Below are 15148 nucleotides of genomic sequence, written 5' to 3' on the forward strand. Positions count from 1 at the left end.
TAGGTTTTATTCCATTGAGGATCATGCAGTGAAATATCATACGTAAAAGTCGTAGCAAAATTAGTAAAAGAAATTTACTATAATTCTTTGTAACTAATCCAATTTTTGCAGTATTGTATTTATGCTAGTTTTTTCCATTTTTATGTTTTATCTTTAGAATATCCCGAACAAAAATCAAGCTACTATTTTAGATAAAAGAAACGTGTATCGTAACAAACATAATGGCACATACGATAACAGCCTAAATACGTCACGTGCACTAAAATACGACAAGAACATCATTAGCAGAATGTTAATATTAAACTTGAACCTTTTAATGTTAGAAGTTGAAATTGTTATATAATACTTTGTTATCAGCTTTATGTTAATTACAGCATGGATTATTCTTGTGACTATATTTTTTCCGTAGAACGTGTTTTATTTTAAGACGCGCGATCGAAGCATACCTGTTCTTGGTTGCACAAATGTTTGATCAACGTTGCCGCATATTACTGTGACGAAATATATTTACGGACATATGTAAAGTGGATACTTTTTCTTCGTTTCGCATGTAAAATCCTGGGATTTTCACACATTTTACATATACGCTAGACACGCGTTGAATACGGAGAAAAGAATAGGAACAGAAAAAGCTTGCATGTATCAAACATGCATATATATTATTCTATTCAAAATTTATATCATAAAATACCGATAGTCTGCAGTATGTACTACAAACTGTGTCATGAGTATCCACCATTTCGGTTGAAAGGATTGTAAAACTAGGTCATCTGATTCATGCCTTCAACTTTGAAAACTTAAAACTATCCTTATTTCTTTTGTTCATCCTAACAATCTTAACAACAATGTTCACAATATTTTATAAAGTATATCCATTCTAATACAGTTCAATTATTTGATATACGATATTGCCAAAAAATCTACGTGTTATGCGTTATGTTTTTATGAATGAATACGAAATTTGATCATAAATTTGTCAGCTTCAATCTATTTGTTTTGCTTTTTTGACACCCTTCTTTTTTTGCCAAATAATTTTTGATACTATCTGACATTCCGTTTCTAGTATCTCAAACAATTTATCCACGTTTTTGACTTTCTTTCTTCTCATGATCCATTCCATATATATTTTACATCGATTAATTTACAACTGCATTTGCTAAACTATTTTCAAAAAAATGCACAAACCAGGAGAAAAGTTGCAAACAAGTAACACGACAAAGAGAAGGATTAAAGATTCATTTTTGTGAAAAATATTTTCTAAAAATAAGTACTGATTGCCGTAACAAGATCGCTGTCGTGGATTGCCCAAAGATTTTTACACAGCACACCATATTTTTCGTACCAGAAAACTCTTACGCTTACTCTTCAACCCTCTCACACACCTTCGAATAATTGCAAGCCGCATCACTATCTCCCTTCATGGTCGTATAGGCTTATTTATCGTCGATTGTTGTCGCGCAGGGATCAGAGGGGCTCCGGCAACTTTTTCTTGGCGCACGCATTAAAATTCGTGGAGGCCCGTCCGGAGGAGTGGCCGTCGTCCATAGACGACGCGTCCGCTTAAAATACACGCTTATAACCGTAGACACAGTCACGACGCACATATTCATCGGATCTGCGGTGTTAAAGGTATTGCCTTTCCAAGCGACGACTATTTTTGCACCGGTGCGGCGTACGCCCACTCCGCCTTCTCTAATCTCAGCCCGAACCGAAAGGATCTATAATGCATGCCGTACGAGCGAGGGTATTTTCAACCCCCCTGTACGCCTTGCCAGATAGCGAAACACCAAAGGGGGTGAGACCATGTCTATGAGAAGGGAGAAAGAGACTCGAAATATCGGGCATCGAAGTGGTGCGATGTTTTCGAGGGTGGCGTGACCGCGGCATAGTGAGTCACGCGCGAAAACGACTCTTCACCCCCGCGATTCTCTTCGTGGAGGAGAGCCAGCCGTTGCTGAGAACGTCATTTATTTGTAATACGCGCGCCACGATACGCCAAGTTCACCCTCCGAGTAGTCTGACGTAGATAAGAACGCGTTTTCACGCTCGACCACCGACGCTATGCGATGATACATGCCACAGCGGGACCAACTACCCTCTACGATTCCGCGACTATTCCCGGTTCTCTTCCGGGTACGAAGAGCAATCGAACGGTGCATTATTTATTGGTGAATCGGAGTAATCTTGCTCGTAGATCGTGCTCGATAGTGGATATTTGTGAGAAGGGGATGATAATTGGCGGTGGGTACAGCAGGGTGATTTTGGTAGAATGAGATGGTTCGGTGGGCTTGAGAATGGGCGGTTTTCAGAGGAAATGAGAATCGGGTTTTTGGGGGTGTTCGGGTGCTTTGTTATCGATGTTTATATAACTTTCAGTCTTTTTGTGTAATCATTTACCGAGCAATATTAATAAATTAGTGAAAATAAAAATGAAATTGGTAGGAAAATAACGGGTTGTAGGTTGTATGTTTGTGAATGAATCGTTTCTATAATTTTCAAGTTATAAATGAAATATATTAGTTCAATAGCACAAGATGATTGTGCAAGGTAAGAGCATATTTCGATGAAGATGCAATGAAAATTTTACTATGATGTTTTCAGCGGTTCAAAGTTGAAAGGATCTAGGAATTTTAGCAGTCCGGTCGGGTACGAAACGAGATAAACATTGCATTTCCTTTTAATCAAAAACAGAGATCCCTCGTATTTCTACGATATTTATGTTTTCATGTGTAAACCAACCTCAAAGCCCGATTACTTAATAAATAATCGTCTCATATAGGGTTTCCACAGCGTCCCCCTTAAATCATGATTAAATATAAATGCAGGTCATGCAGATCCCGGTACTTGGGGTTGTGTGAAAGAGATTCTTCAAATTAAGTGAACTCGAAGAGACATGTCGGAGCGTGAAATAAGCTGGCCTGGTAAATAAATTAAATTCTTCTCTTGTCTGTCCTATCGGTTTCACAGTTAGAAATGAAATCATATCAAATTTCTCGCTATCGAGATTTGTCCACCGCGAATCGATTATTAAGCGCGGTTTTCACGTATAACCGCTCTCGAATATCAAAAACTCTGATTGACTCTCGCCGGGCGTTCACCTATAGCTTTTCAATTGAATAAAAATTTATTTGTATAGCCTAGAAGGACGGATAAATATTTATACGTTATTGAAACATACCACGCGATTATATTGAAATGTTGCGTCATATGTTGCCTATATCTTCTATTGTTCTTGGAATTTTATATTTATATAATTCACGGGATTAGTATTAATCGTTCGTGATACTCTTTCAATCACTCATTTTTTTTGAAAGACCTGTCGAAAAATATATGCATCATAATATCGTATCAATAACACGTTGAATATCGCTCAAAATGGTATCTAAATAACATTTCTCGCTTCTCTTATTATTGAAAGTATCGTTTGAATAAAACGGGCAAAATACAATACGATTTAATATGAAATATTATTCGAATTTATAAAGCGTTTATCATAAAAAAGAAAAAAAGAAAGAGGTTGTTATACGTACAATATGCAAACGAATAGTGTAATGAAAGTCTCAAAGGAACTTCACCGGAATAACTCGTATCTTCCACAAATATTTATTTCAAATTATCCGAACGGTGTCCAAGTTTGCTCGAAAGCGGGCATTACGTTAAAAGAATATATTTTAATCTCCATCCAGGAAGATTCCCCTTCCGGAATTACCATTCCATTTACCGTACAAGCGTCCCGAGCCAGATAATGCGGCAAAGTTCCAGCCAGAACCGCGCTTACGGCTATTCCTATCCCGGTTTCCTTGCCGTTTCTCTCTCTGCAGGAGATCCACCGGCGAAGAGTGCACGCCACGGATATAAATTCATACGGACGACGAGACGATAAAAGAACGTCAGTTCCTCAGCCTAACGTAAAATTCATCATAGCCATCGCTATTCGTTCGTTGAATTCTCAATTTACTACTTCACGAAACTTTCGTGTATCGTAACTGAAAGAAAGCGAGAAGTTCAATCGCGATACATTTTCTCATCTTCAATGCTACGGTGTTTTTTCTTTCTTTATGAGTCTCTTCATTTGTCAAATTCTTAATTTACTATTCGACGAAACCTTCGATCAACCGCTGTTAGAAGAAGATGAGAATACCTGGAGAACGGTTAATCCTTAACACATTTTTTTATCAACGAATATCCGACCACAGCGTCTTTTATCCCCAGCTTGGCTCGAGTATCGGCTACGCCTGAAATACACGATCGGCCAGATCGATTGCCAGCGGATTCGGGCGATTTGAACGACGATAACGCGTCTGTTCCTTCGCCGAATTTCCTCGATTCAACCGGAACACCTTGATACACCGTTTCTTCTGACACACACGCTTGGAAAAAGCTGTGGCCGCGATTGGACCGCAAGATTACACCCAGAGGAAGCGTGCGTGCCTCGGGATCCCATGGACTATTCCCTCTCCCACTAGGATCTTCCTTCGCTTCCTTTCACCGTTCTGGCTCCTCTTCTTAGCGCGTTGGAACAGATGCTTGCTGGATTTCAACGATCGCGGCCTGATAAGGCGGCCAGAGGAAATAGAAAACAAGAGGACTCGGTCCCTTTTGTGTGGGAAAGCAGATGCATCTAGAGAGCTACGCGATTAGGAGGTTTATAGCTTGGTTATTCTTCTTGTGGATGTATCGTTCGGTTTCCTTTGTTTAATCTTTAATTGGTAGCTCTACCTAGTGTTTTCGTTAATGAGAAGATGATATTTTATTTTAATTTAAAGAGCGAGTCTCTGTTTTGATCAAAGAACTTTATAAGTGGACACTATACTGTTCAAGATTTTATTTCCCTCATCTTACGTCAATTTAACACAATACGAAGGGGTTACGATTGATTTTGGTTTCTGGAATTCAGATAGCTATCAATTTTATACTAAGTAGCTTTATTCTTTTCGTATCAAACGAGAAACGAAAGAGTTTCTATAACTACCGCTGTTGGTCTGTAATTTAGTATGTAATTATAGATTAAAATAATCGATTGGTATCAGTAGGGCTTACAGTCAGTCACAAAAGTCTTGGTTCCAGCAATTTTCCAACTGTATCGAATTTTCCATTAATTAAACTAGGACACATTCAATACCCGATACAAGCCATTATATTTTTATTAGGAAGAAAAAGCAACAAACCGGGAATTGTACTACCACAAAAGCGTAGATACGCTAGTTATAGCTACATGAAATTCAATTCGCTATGAGTGAACTTTTCTGGTCGACTGTACATTACAGGAGGGATTTTTAGAAAAAGTATGAAATTAATGAACACGTTCGAAACACAAGCAAGTGGCGATTCCGCGTGACGAGCCTGTTAAAAATTCTAAGGCGCTCGTTGGCCGGCTACGTGGCTCGGATAAAGTCCATTTGGCGCGTCGTCACGGTGGCATTATGCAAAAACGAATCTTATTTTCCGTCTAATAGCGGAGCCACGGGGGAGAACCGCCACGCCTTCCTGGTCACTATTATAGCGATATAATATACAGAGACGGCTGGGAGTTTTTATGGCGGTGCGTGCAAAATTTATGTGCAATATGTGGCGCATCGTTTCAGTGGAAAGAAGAGTGGCGATGGAAGGAGATGTGGGTGGTGGCGGGAAAAAAGGAAACGCGCCGAGAAGGGGAAGTCACGGAACACACGCTGCATAATGCCGACGAGAACATACCGAAAAAAAAAAGGAGAAAAAAACAACTGAAATATTACAACTGTCGAGATTTATGCGGCGGTAAATACGTTCGCCATGGCACGCTGTGTTTAATTGGATCTCTCTCACCCTGCCTTAAAGCACCCTCTCGTCGAATATTTCAAACGTTCCACGAATTTCCATAATCGCTCCTGTTTGTCGTTGAAAAGTACCAACAGCGTCTCGTTTCCGTTTTAAGGGGGACTTCATGCAGGAAGGTCAACAATCTGCATCGTTAAAACGGAGAAAGGGGTGGTTTAGGGTGAAATTTTGTTACTTCCCTTCGCGTGGAACGAGTTAGTTGAAGGTAACAGCGGTTATTGTCGGAGATGTATTATCGAGGATGAATGAACGTCTTGATAATAGTTAGGGAAGTTACGAATCGCGATATTCAATAGCAATTAGGTATGCCGGATTACACTCAGTGGTTACCGATTTTGTTCAACATTGTTGCTGAAAGCTTTATGACAATGTGATTGATATTTCGCATCGTTGGATGATTCCGAGATAGAACTGCGTGTAACCATGTGAAACAATTTATGCAAAGTCCTTGTGGAGGCTGTCGTGCATTCTTATAGCATGGAAACGTAAAATATGGTACATTAATCAACTTGGATGTTGATATACGCAAGAGGCAATTGGCGATGTTTAGATCGTGGCACTATCGAATTATGCTGTGTTTTGGTTTACAACGTTGCGCAAAGTTAATGCAGTCATTAAGAATGACCCAGTGTAATTGAGTACGATGTGGGTTATATCATTGTGTCGCTGAAATTGTAAAGTACGGTGTATACTAATTCGCGATCTTGTAGAACATTGTTGCAGTCGCGAGAAGATAATTATAATTTCTGAATACCGTAACTGTAACGTCATCATCAGATCTCTTACGGTCCAATGTAACATTATCGCGTTGTAACGTGCCTAAGTTTCCAATCGCCATTACCGAACGTTCATTTACATCTACTTAGTCATGCGACGAGTAAGTTAACTCGAGCAAATATCCAACAGGATGATGAAGAAACGAAGCTCGAAGAGCCAGTCTCAGTTAGACACGTAAGAATTCCTTCGTGAAGTCCGTATATTCTCTAAAGTGGTCTTGCGGTGGCGCGTGCATTTGGACGACTATTATGTACATGCAACGAATATACTGGAGACACGGCGACTCGGAATATGTACACGCGACCGATGAAGCTATCACGAAATGTTCTTACGTAACTAAATCGAGAGTTGTACCGAAGTGCATCGTTTTCGAAAGAATTTGTCCGGAATGCGAAACGATTCGTAGTAGCTGATTACTTAGCGAGGAGGGCGATGGGGTGGACTCTTGTTGGCGAGATGGTATCGAAGGTACGAAAGGAGAGTTCTTTTCGAGATGAAAAAGGTATACTCTAGGCGATTAAATTGTTCTCCCGATTGTTCCGAGTAATCAGCTTTGTAATTGCTCCTCTTTCTTCCTTCATCGATCGTGTCTACTCAAGCGTCGTCTGTATAGCTGCGTCATGAATTAATGATCGTTAATCGCAGCTTTTCATTAGAGGGTTAATCGATTGAAAAATGGGACAGCCATGCTTCAGATAACGTTCACAGAGGAGACTGTGTATTGATATCGTGTGATGTAGGTACTTCCTTTTCTAAGTTTTCTTCGGTGTTTTCTTAACAACATACTGCTGGTTTTCTTACACGACGTTTTTCAACGAAGAATTTCTTAGAGAAATATCAGATTATCTGGAAGTAAATTGCTGTGTTTTAATGATTTTTAATGATTTACTTGAAGCTTTGTGCAATATATTTATATTACAGATTTCGAATGCAAGTTTATTATACGATATAATACTTTGAAAAGATACCTGTATCTTATAGTCATCGACGTAGCATTAAAAAAACAATTAAGAAATTGGTGCAACGTTTATTAAACTTTCTATGAATTTGAAGCATTTTGATTAATCATTAATAGAAAATCCTCTACAATACGCACGATGCTATATAGACTACTAAGGAATTTATGAATTTGATCATTTCAGATCTTTTTCTATTAATAAACTAAAACATTTTTTATCTCGTTGAAGAAATTGTTTAATTTCTAAACATCGATTTAAGCACCTTCGATCTTACTTCAATGTAATATACAAAAACCGGAATATCTTTGCATTTATATTGTACTTCGATCAATTTTTGTCCCTAATTTGTTCACCTATAGTAACTATTCTGTTCTTTTCTTCTTTGACGTCACGCGCCCCTGATTCTTTCGATTCTCGAGTCCAGCCGTATTTCGAAGCGTGTCCATCAAAACCGGAAGCACCGTTCCCTTTAATTTGCATATTGAAAAGAGAACCGCCCATCGTTTCGCGACAACACGTCCGCCGGTAGAGAAAATACCAATCAGCCTCAGTTAAGAGGATGGTCGGTCGCAGGTGAACGGTGTCCAATACGATTCTGGGATGCGTCGATCGGCACCGATTAACGATTTACCGATGACGACAGGGCCAACTGGCAGGCACGGGAAACGATCGCAAATAAATCAGCAAATAGTAACCAAGTAAATATTCCAGGGGCCCGAAATTAACCATCGGTGAATGGGTTTAGGGGAGGTCATGACGGCCGCCACGGGTGTTTGTTCTGCCTGGGAAATGACAGCTGACCCGCAATCCCAGTGCTCGGAATCGCTTTGCAGAGAGGGACGGCGAGGTTGGCTGGGGGTGGTGAGAGAGATAGAACAGAGAGGGTTGAAACTCTTCCTACGCGATATAATGGCACGAAGAGCCGACGGAAATGAATCTTTCCTACATACGTTCGCTTACAGAGTAATGCACTTTTGATTATTCAACGATGACGCGATCGAGAGATCGGAGCGCAATGGATTATTCTGGGATAAAAAAAAGAAAAAAAGGGGCGCTGCGATGGATGGTGCCTCTCGGTGTTGACGTTTAGATTTATGAGAGTTTTTATATTTCTGCCTTTTTTTCTTTTTAAATGTGATGTTCGATATTTATACGATTCATAATGTACCGGGAAAAATCAAGCGATAGTGGTTTTCATTATGACTAATAATTTTTCGTCTATAGTTTCTTTTAATATGATTTCATTTTTTATTATGAATTCGAGCTTATATATTAAAATATGTATTAAATGTATTTTACACACTTTATGTATTAAATATACATGTGTCTCGTAATTGATGTACTCGATTTTCATTTTCTTCTTGAAAAACAGAAACTATTCTTTCGAAACTGTTTGGTAAAAAATTGTTTGCTTTATGCAGAAATAAAATAAATGGTCGAAGGCAACTTAAGAATGCTTGTATGATGAGGACGAAGATAAAATAGTCGCTTATTGTTACAAGTAGACGAATCGAGCACAAATATCAATTGAAATAAATAAAATGTAAAGATAGTGGTTTGTTGGTTTCCGTATTTTATACCAAACTGAACAAACATCAGGTCGGACATATTTCTTAAATAACTTGTGGAGAATTGCAGTTAGAAGTATCCTCATTGAAAAAGTACATTTCCATTTCTGGTTCTCTGCCGGGCAGACTCTGTACAGTATTTTTGTTGCCCCTGTTTCATGTCTCGCGCGATTTATCTTCCTTAATTAGGAGAGAAGATAGAAAAAAAAGGAAGCGGAGACCAGCGTTGGAATATCTTACAAACGAGGTGCTCAGGATTTTGTTACTCGAGATGCAAAAAATTATATCATAAAGTGGCCTCCGTGGAATTTGAACAAGGCTGCGTGGCTTGTTTTGAACAAATCCTATTTCTTTTGAGCAAAGGATAAACTAAGATTCGCGAAAGGATAAGCGAAGATTCGTTGAATCTTACTACAGATGAATCATTCAATAGCGGGGCCTCCGACAAAGTCTTGTACTAAAAGTACGTGATCCGAAATCGAATAGACCGAATACAAACAGCTTTCGATCCACGCGAAATCTACGCATTCCGTAACTTTTATGCCAAACAAAATCTGAATTATAATATATATATACTATCGTTCATAAACATTCGCACAAGAACAGTAATATGAATAATTAATAATATGTTTTCATGAATATTAATTAATTCAGAAGAATAATCGAAACTCGCGACTGTTACCGATATGAAAGGAAATCAATCCTGTTGTAGATTATGGGATTATAATCAAACCGATGAGATTATTATTACGACATTAAATGTATCAATTTTTTTAAAACGTACGGTTTTATAAAAATTCTTAATGGTTGTGATTATTTTTCAAGCACTCTTCAGGTTTGTAATTTTTCGTATGAGCATATATTATAAATAAGCTGGGAATCTTCATATATTTATACAAAATTTATAATGTACAGATACATAAAATTTATGGCGATAAAGTGGAGTACTCGTGTCAATTTTTAATATACAAATGAAATTTCTATCTCTTCAGCGTTGTTTATAAAAATGCAATTTCGCGTAAATATCCTTTTTGAAATAATAACAAGAGGAACGTCAGCCTAGGCGAATCTTCATTTTCGAAAACGATTAATTACACAGAATATATGATAAGAAACCGGCACATTGGAGAAAATGACTCAATAAGAATAAGCGTTTCCTCGTAGTTGAACGTCACCACGTTAAACAAAGTAGGACAAATACGCGGCGAAAATTATAATGAAAACAGTGTTGAAAGAGAAGAACGTTGACTCGTCGTATTTAATTATATCGTGAAAACGAGCCTCGAATCTTTGCGCATTATTTTTGCATGGTTCCGGGGCAAAACCGCGACGCGCTGGATCGTTCAGGGGAACGAAAAGGGATGGAGAGGTAAATTCTCTGCGCCGAGGGAGCCGTTTGTTTCAGGTTTCAACGTTTATTCAACAATTTTTGTTTATCGAAAGAGAAAGAGAGAGCATGAGACCGCGAGAGAGAGAGAAAATGAGTTCGTGTGTTACTTGCTTAACGTGCGCCGAATAAATTACCACAAAAATGCACGGATTATGTGCATAAATATCAAATCCAATCCGTACCACTAAGTGTTTACCCGATTATTTGGCTACATGTTCGAGAAATTTATCCCGAATTCTTTGTGTCTGAACGTTTTTACGGGTGCGGATGGTCGACTTCTAAAGATCTGAATAGCTTTTCTTCTTCGTCTACGCATACCTTGGCGAACTTCATTCGAATCTCGTGAATATTAAATGTAAATGCGTGAGGCAATGCGGTTGGCTGGATTGTGGACCGAGAGGGAATTATTCGATTTTATTTTGATTTATAAATGTTAGGTTCGCGCGGAATAACACGCTTTCCACAGAGGGTGGAAACGTTCCAGTCAATTTGAAATCATCGAACATTCGATAATTGTTTTTCAGAAGCATTCAGCCTACTGTTCTCTCTTATGGTTTAATGATATCCTTAAAGCGATTTAAACTGAAGGACCTATGTTTTATTTTAAAGCATAGTATGCAAATATGCAATATTTATAACGCATTTCTTTATGAACGAAAAAGATACCAATTTAGTTACAGGATAAATGATATTAAAGAATAAATAACAGGGCTATAAATGGGTAATTTGTTTCAATTAAAGAATAAATGAAACGATTGAAAATTCGAAAATAACCAACAATATTTATTATGCAAGAATCCGATAATTTGTTGAAAATGGGAAATGAAGTGAGCAGGATGGGATTGTATCGAGTAAAATATTACGAGAAATTCTTTTATTGAACCACGACGTTGATAGCTTCTTTTTCCTGCTCGTTTTCATCTCGTCGGCTTACGAAGTTTCAGCGTAAATTGGATACCAAGTATATGAGATCGTTCGTTCGTACGGTTTTGAGCCACGATGACAGGGATAAGGACGCGATAATCTGATTATAAAGTAACGGAAGAGCTATTGGAATTTCTATAATCCCTTTGGTTACACGATGTCATTAGCTCGATGGGAATCGGGCCGAACTCTTCATCTGGATATTTTATGATTCTAATTCGGTAAAACGAACCAATAAAACATTATATTCCATATTTTATATTTTTCCTAATTAACGTGCATACTCTCGTTTCGTAAAACCATTCACGTTTATTTTACAAATACCAAATGATGTCGACGAGGTTCCAAGAATTTCCAAAAATAAATCATTCGTGATAATAAAAATATCGATTACTCGTTACGAATACCATCTTTTTTCGTTACTGCCAATAAGGATATGACATGATCTTATTATGAAAGAACTAAATCCATCTATAGAGAGAAAATTATCAAGATAACAGGATCGTGTGAACGAAACGAAAATTGACGATGGTGTTAAAGATTTGCTTGATGATAATTTAAATGCCAATAACTTCAGAGTAGCATTAAAGACACTTTCCGTTTTATTTGTACAATTTTCTAATGCAGACGTCGTTTCACGAGAATCCGTAACCGAAGAGATTGGAAGGTTCATGATTAAAACGAGCTCTGTCCATGTTTGTCTTTTCCCATGGAAACAAAACATTACGCTGCAATCTTTAAATCACGTTCAATGGATTTCAACGTTTTTTTAACAACATATTCATCGTATTACACAACTGTTGTAAATATAATGACACCAAAAATTCAATGATCGGAAACGATCAAAATTCCGTTTCTTTTTTTCCCGATCAGACAATCGTTTCAGAACCCTACGCGTCGTCGTATTCATCGCTGATCGTGACCATTTTGTGCGACACCGATCGTGCTGATTCCGTGAATAAATTAGACTTTTGAAATCTAACAAGCCCGCGATAACCTTTCGTCTGAGAAAACGGAATATTTATGGTCGCCGGAAGGTGGGTATCAAAAAAGAAGAAAAAGAAAGAAACACCAATGTCGTAAACAGGTTTGGAAACGCGTCAGATCGGCACGGAGATAAAACGCCATCGTTCGACGATGGTGCGTCGGTTTCTGGTGATCAACCAACCCGTTGGCCAGTCATTTCGCCATGGCCCTCCGCCATGGAAACACGCTGAATAGTTTGATTTGCGCCGGAAACCGGTTTTTATCGAGCCGTGTCCTCCTCTTCTCTTTTTTTTTTTTTTTTGCTTAACTGTTCATTCGTTTCCGTGATGCTTTTCGCACGATTGATTTGGAGAGGACGTGTGGCCGACAGGTTTTCAACTTTGACGCGTACCTGTCGGATAATTAACTGTTTCCGTCTTCTCCATGCCTGATACGATTCGTATCGGACCTCTTTTTCGCTTCCTCCACTTCAATAAAGCCGTGGGTGGCTTTCGTTGAACTGGCTCGGTCTTCGCGATGATTTCTTGCACGTGCAACTTTGGATATCCCGTTGATTCGTGGATTTGTGACGGGAGAAATAAAAACACATATCGTTTTTGTATCGTGAGCTTGCTAAAAGACTGACGCATCTTGAAATACCCGCAAAAATCAATTTTAAAGGATTGCGTGTGTCGCTATTATACTGCAGATTTTTATGCATTTAGGAAATATTCAAATGTAACGAAGTATACGTAATATGGAAAAATATAGAGAACTGTAATTTACGCTTATCTATGTTATCTTCTTACGATTAATAAAATTGTGAAAGTAAATAATTTATTTCTTTGACAAACTTTCCTAAACATATCTCTTTGTACTATATTCAAAATAAATAAAAAATATGAATATAAAAGATATATTAACAACATTCGTGAAATAATATACGTGGATTTGCTTTTGTTATTATTGCGTGTAATCCAAATATTGTTTGGAACATGGAACGCAAACATCAAACATGAATACAGTACTTTCGATACGGTGTATTCGTATTAACGCGAAGCCACGGTTTATCGTATGATTTATCCGGCTGATATTGTATTCGGTAATCGGGCATTAAAAAGTGAGAACGTATCGTAATGACTATGTACGCGTGAGTAACGAATATCGCAATTAAGCTAAGCGGGCGATTGTAGAGTAAGAGCTTCTCGTATTTATTTCCGGTCCTGATTCTTGCTTGATGAAGCGAAACGCGTCGAGAAATCTCTGCACGGTTATTCCTAGAATTGTACATTATGGTGGCTAACTGAGATAAATTTCATGGTGAATCTTTTCCTCAGTGGAAAATGTTTCCTCCTCTTATTCAAATTACTGATGCTATATTAAGGTCTTTATCATATCATCGTGAATTAAGGTAGAGTTAGTCGAAGGTCAGAAGGACATTCGAGTCATGCTAGATAATGCGTTTTGTAATATTAAATTGCCAATATTAAATGGAAAGGTAGTTTCGACGTGGCATTAAAAATTAAAGACATATTAAATTTTAAATTGCTCTTCCATAAAAATCTCAAAATATTACTTATTATATTCTTCAAACGTTGCTTTCATTAAACTAGTCGTTAGATAGAAAGTGCGTTACAAACCTATTACATAAGCAAATTGTTTGTATAATAGGTTGTATTATAACTGTTATATACATAGTTGTATTATACTAATCTGTAGATCACAATGAAAATTGATAGGTTAAAGTAAGGAAACTTAATACCAAATTTATCAATTTCAAAATCCTCACTATCTACAAGATCAAGAAATTTAAATCTCTTTATTAAACAGATTACTCAACGCCATAGTATACCGCAACACGAAGTTCACTGGAACAGCTAGGTAGTTTTTTTCTTAGCACTTTGCTACCGGTTTAAGTAACAAGCTTTTTCGGTAACCATAGAACCTATATCACAGGAACGACTTTGCGTCTATGGTGTATAGGTGCTCTATAGGCGCTCCGGATCCCTTGGGTGGGCCCACAGATGCGTGAAGAGAAGAAAGGAAAAGGGAATATTGTACGTCACAACAAACTCCATCGTTGTGTACCAACAGGCCTCGCTACGAACTGTCCCCAAGATTTTCTAACGGCGAATAAATATTTCCGCCGGTCGGGATCGATGCTGTAAAACTGTTCAAGGGATGAGACTCGCTTTGTGGCCTCGTGGGATCGCGAAACGATCTTAAACGGCCTCAAGGGACGATACTTCCGGTGCGGAAACGTCCGTGTTGCTTCGTCCAAAAGGACAACTTGACATTAACGTAGAAAAATTGCTTGTAAAATTGGACCAGGGTTGGAAATTAGGAATGGGATGATTTGAAATGATCGAATTTGAATTTTGTGTGATTCTTCTTCGAAATCTTGTGTAATTGTACTTCAATGCAATGTTTCTAGTTGGAAGTAAGGGGAACATTTTGTGTTTCAACTATTCTATTAGCATCCTTCTTACGTAATCCGTATTTCAAGATAACAAGTCGATTGTTTATTCTCAGAAACCCAGTGACTAATGCAGATGCTTTTCCTCGACGTCATTAAGAATAGGCAATTAGCTTGCTGCGATGCTACAGATAATAATTAATGGAGAAACTCAACGATGCATTTATAAGAAATGTCTTATATATTCTTGTTCAAACAATATAATGTAAACGTTTAAAATTATTTCAAAGGAAAAGAATTAAAATTTCCATTCTTCCAAGCCCAAGAAAAT

The sequence above is a fragment of the Bombus impatiens genome, unplaced genomic scaffold (genome assembly GCF_000188095.3).
Source record: "Bombus impatiens unplaced genomic scaffold, BIMP_2.2 scf_0317, whole genome shotgun sequence".
NCBI classification, from domain to species: domain Eukaryota; kingdom Metazoa; phylum Arthropoda; class Insecta; order Hymenoptera; family Apidae; genus Bombus; species Bombus impatiens.